We start from the raw sequence: 5,215 nt of genomic DNA, 5'->3' as shown, positions 1-5,215 counted from the left end.
GCTGTGTTGTTGGCTGTGGTGTTGGTGGTGGGATTTACCGACGACGAAGAAGAAATAGTTGTTGGCTCTGCAGGATTATGCGTAGTTGCTGTGGTACTTAGATTTGAGGACGACAACGAAGATGATGATGACTCTCCGCCACCGACACCGACGCCGCCACCACCTCCACCCACCAATGTTGACGAGGACGAGGTGGTATTTGAGGAAGTTGATGTCGTTGAGGAATTATCATTACCGCTGCCACCACTACCGCTACCTGATGGTGATGACTGACCACGGACACGTCGTGGTTCAAACTTCATACTTCCGAGGGGGCTGTGATGATGGTGATGTTTTCTTTATCCAGTCGCTGTTGTTGTAGCTACAGATGATAATAGAAAGAATGACAGCTGTTCGTTGTTGACGATGTTGGCGGCAATGATGATGATGACACAGACTTTAGATTCTCCTACACAACACAGCAGCGGAGTCGGAGGCGGCTGTCAGACTGCCTCTTTGTGTGGGATGAGCTATTTTCTGGTGTTGTCTTCCCAACAAAATAATAATTCTTTTATAGCTATATTCTACCAAGTGAGAGTAGGAAGTAACTCCTTTACCACAAAAAAAAGGACACTAATTTGTTTTTCTTCCCAAGAATTCAAATCCGTTTTCTTTATCTTGGTTTGGTTCTTTTTTTTCTCTTCTTATGCTCTGAGCTGGGGGGGTTTTTCTGTAGTTGTTGTTGCTGTTTGCCTTAGGAACAACTAAGGGTTCCTAAGCAAGCGTTATTACATATTCCACTGGCAAAAGACAAATCCAAAAATCCATAAACTGCAAAAAAAGAAACGAAGAAAACAGAATAGCATTAAAAAATTGTAAACAAAAAAATAAAGGATACCAAGTGTTAAAGGATAATAAATTTTGGTTTCTTTTTATTTTGCTGTTTTGGCATAAATGTGGTGGAAAGTTATATCACAGTGTGTCATACACATATATGATGCTCATGTGAAAAGGTTTCTTAAACTAATTTTATTTCAATTTTTATCCCTTTAACACAATTCATATATCCTTACAAAGTATTTAGCTAGAATTCACTGTGTAGGAGATGAAGGTGCCTTGTTGTGAGAACGAATTAACGTTTTGGAAATTAACGTCATGATGTGATCTAATTATGAAAGAAAATCCCCCCTCCTAGAAGAAAATCCCTCTCCACCTCCTTGCAAAAACTCATCGAAGAATTCTTGATCAGGGTAAAATTCTAAGACGGCTGTTGTATTCTCGCTATCTTCTGAAGGAATTGAGATAGGCTGCTGAAATTTTGCATATGTTTAACTTTTGTCTGCAGGCAGGTAAAGTTCGAAGATGGGATATATCGGTCCACGTTTAGGCATAGCTCCCATATAACGGTACCCCCCAATTTTCGGTATTTTGGTGCGTTTTTTAACCGAATTCGGTGAAATTTGGTACATTGAGTTCTTATTGGGTACTAAATGTCTCCACAAAAAAATATAAATATAGGTCCATTTTTTCGGATAGCCCCCATATAAGATCACCCGCAATTTTCGGTATTTTGGGGTTCTTAAGCGCGTTTTTTTGGGGTAGTCCCCATATAAGAACCGTGGTTGAAATGGAATACATTACTTACAATGATTACTCTTGATTTATCTCAATTCCAGAAAAGTTTCCTTAAGAACTCCTGGTGATATCCCCATAGATGAGTAGATGGTCTTATAATAGTAGAGATCTGAAAGTCGTTAAGAGTTTTATTTGATTTTGGATAGATAGCAGGGCATTATCAGGAAATAGATGATCTTTTGAGAGAAGAACATATGTTTTTTCATAGAAGATCTGAAGGGAGCTAAGAGTTTTCATTTGGAAAATAAAAGTGTATTTTTAGGCAAGGCTGCTAAGCTCACAACTACACAGAAGACCCTTTTAGAAAGGTATTTTTTTCGAAAAAAAAAACATGGCTCTCTCAACCAACCAAGATACCATTTCACAAAGAACATGTAAAACCAGTAAGGAAAGTTGTAAAGCCGACTATTTGATACCCTTCACCACTTTGTGTATATTCTACATATGTATCCTAACAATTTCATGTTAATGTTCCTTCGAGGGAAATTGAACGAATGTAAATATGTGGCATTTATCTATAACTGAATCGACTAACATCAAACCAGACACATGCCTTTCTGCAACATATGCTAAATTTCATTTCATTCGGGCAGATTTAGAGTCGTTTGCGTACAATGAGAACGGACAGGGCATTGACATAGCGTACTGAATTAAGTCTAAAATGATGAGTGGTGAGTTTTGGAAAAATCGGTTCAGATTTCGATATAGCTCCCATATATATTTTCGTCCAATTTTATGTAAATAGTGCACCAAAGTACCTATATATCCTTCGATTTACACAAAATTTGGATTAAGTCTAGAATGATGTGTGTTAAATTTCGTGAAAACCGGTTCAGATTTAGATATAGCTGCGATATATATTTTCGTTCGATTTTTGGTAAATAGTGCACCATAGTCCCTTATATCCTTCGATTTGCACGAAATTTGGCACAGCGTATTAACACGATTTTTGCACAACGTGTCAAATTAAGACTTGAATGACGTTATTGCGTATTGTTGAAATTGGTACAGATGCTGCCATAGCTTCCATATGTATTTCGAACGGGTATCTGATTGAGATTAAATTTTTAACAGCGCGGCGTACCAATTAGCCAATATCAATTTTGCTATAAATTGTTTCCATGAATTTGTTCCATGGTACACAGACGACTCTAAATCTGTCCGAATGAAATAAATGTAGCATAGGTTGCAGAAAGGAAGGGGTATGTACCTTCGAGAGAACATTGACATGCAATAGTAAGGATACAAATGTACAATATACCCAAAGCGATGAAGGGTATCATGTAGTTGGTCCAATCCTACTTTACTACTTTCCGTACTGGTTTTCTTTACAAGTGCTCGAATCCTGCCTATGAAAAAATCAAACCTAGAGTCATGCGATTTTCTTTAAATACGTTTACTATAGGAAAAATCAATCTTCAAAAACAAAAAAAAAACTCCAGCAGCTCAAACGATGAGTAGACAAATTGGAAATTTCATCGACCTTTAAAAAAATATCAAACGTCACTCAAGAAATGGAAAGGTCAAACAATGGCTTGGCAAATTGAAGTCGTCAAACAAAGGGACAGGCAGGCAGACATGATAAGAAACTGAATGTGCTCTTTCACCCACATTCCATTTGAAGGCAAGACTACAGCATAATATCGGATGGATATGAAAGACCTGTATGTAGAATCGATTGCTATATAACAATCCATTCCGCCCACGTCGGGGAAGCTCATGAGCAATCTTTTGTCTACCTTAGAAATTGTAATTTTTAGTAAAATGTCGCCATTAGGGATATTCCACGTATTCAATTGGACTGTATCCTGGCCATACTAGAAATGCAGAAACCAAATGGTAATACCATCTGTTCACATTCAATTCAGAGAATGGTGGTATTGTGAACATCTAATGGTCTATACAAATAAAGCAATTGACACACATTTGTCCACAAAAATTAAAACTATGATAAATATCGAATTCCTTCTTTTTCTTCGGGAGCAAATAACTTAAAACTTCCTTCATCCATTCCGCATATCTCCTCATTAATTATAAAATATGTTTGTTTCTAAATTCCTTTTTTCTCTATTATTGTTTTTTTATACTCTCTATTATTTGTTTAATTTTTTGATATATTGTACTGTGCTATTGTGTTATAATTCATTCTGTGATGTCATTATTTTCTATTTTTTGCCACTATCCCACTTGAGTTGAGGGAGGTCGGTCTAGTTGGTGGTGGTGGTGCTGCTGTAACTACTACTAATAGTGATGATGATGGGGGCACTGTTTGGTGGTCGTGTTGTTCTTGCTAGCAAACAGGCTTTTGACCCTTTGCAAAGTGAATGTGTAAGTTGGTATGTTGGGAGTGTGTGTGTCTCTCTGTGTAAATGACACGCAAAGAGAAATCGCATAAAAAAACAAAAATTATGCACAATATTATATTTCTTTAAATGAACACAACAAAATCTATAAATATGTAAAGAATTGTTGATAAGCCCGTCACTGGGCTATGTGGTCACGTGTCACACACAAATTATTTATAACAAATCTCCAAATGAATAGGTTTCTCATGAAAATCGGATGGAGGGAGTGCAAGCAACTAGGAAAAAACTCACTGTCCAACATGGCACAAATGTGCATGCCTCTGGCAGATGTGAGTTTAAACAATTAAATGGGAAAATGGTATTAAACAAATTAAACAAAAAATGGAAGCATATTTTTTTCTCTTCAGAAAAAAAGAGAATTTAGAGCATGCGAAGGATACATGGAAAGTGCTACGTGAACAAATATTAGAAGAGGTGTATGATAAAATATCTGGACATATTTTATTTATCAAAGTATTGCTCTGCTTGGGGTATACAATTCAATAAAATCATTAAAAATTATACAGCTAGATGGGCTATTCTCTCAAACCTATGTGGCTATATCTCATTGTAAAAAATTAAATATGTATTCGCAAGGTTTGATGAACATCGTGGATATAATCCAGTACCTCACTGACCTAGTACAATTAGAATTATATTTGTCTGTGGCAAGCACATTTGAATGATATTGGCCGCATTCACGGATTCCGAATAGTAGGTATCTGCAAATAAAATAAGCAATCGTGCCAAGGACTTATGAAGCGAATATTGACTTCCGCATTATTCAGGAAATTATTCCAGCTGTCATAAGGAACAGTTATCAAAGTATACTTTCTATTCAATAGAAGCCGTCAGGTCTAATGCAAAAGGATTCCGACTTTTATAAGGTGAAAAGTACCGGCAAGGTAGTGCTTCTGAGGTAGCGCTTCTGAGGTGAGTACCGACGGATGGCAAAGGAGTCAAGAGTGTATGATCGACAAATACTTTGGAGACTCTGCTGCCGACTCTGGAACCCCAAAGTTCCAAGACAAAAAAGACACTGATATAATATCCGCAACTTAGATCAATTGACACCGCTTCCGTCATCTCCTGATGACGGACGAGGAAGGCGACTTTCATGCAATTGCTATTAAACTATCATTTACCATTTGCGCATTCAACAGATGCCGTCAAATTGGGCACAAGAAAAATGCCTTAAATCCGTCAATAGATGCCGATAAGTTAGGGCAATGGAGTAAAGAGTGGATTCTCAAAAG

General features: G+C 37.1%; 1 protein-coding gene across 1 annotated transcript in view; it reads right to left on the bottom strand.

The window, feature by feature from the left end:
- LOC133322884 (JNK1/MAPK8-associated membrane protein) overlaps positions 1–5,215 on the bottom strand; it is a 36,295-nt gene that overhangs the window by 10,766 nt on the left and 20,314 nt on the right. The gene's annotated exons all lie outside the window — the stretch shown is intronic.

The sequence above is a fragment of the Musca vetustissima genome, unplaced genomic scaffold, assembly GCF_032173495.1.
Source record: "Musca vetustissima isolate MV318-11 ecotype Yass unplaced genomic scaffold, APGP_CSIRO_Mvet_v1 utg18376, whole genome shotgun sequence".
NCBI classification, from domain to species: domain Eukaryota; kingdom Metazoa; phylum Arthropoda; class Insecta; order Diptera; family Muscidae; genus Musca; species Musca vetustissima.
This window is presented reverse-complemented; position numbering and strand designations above follow the sequence as displayed.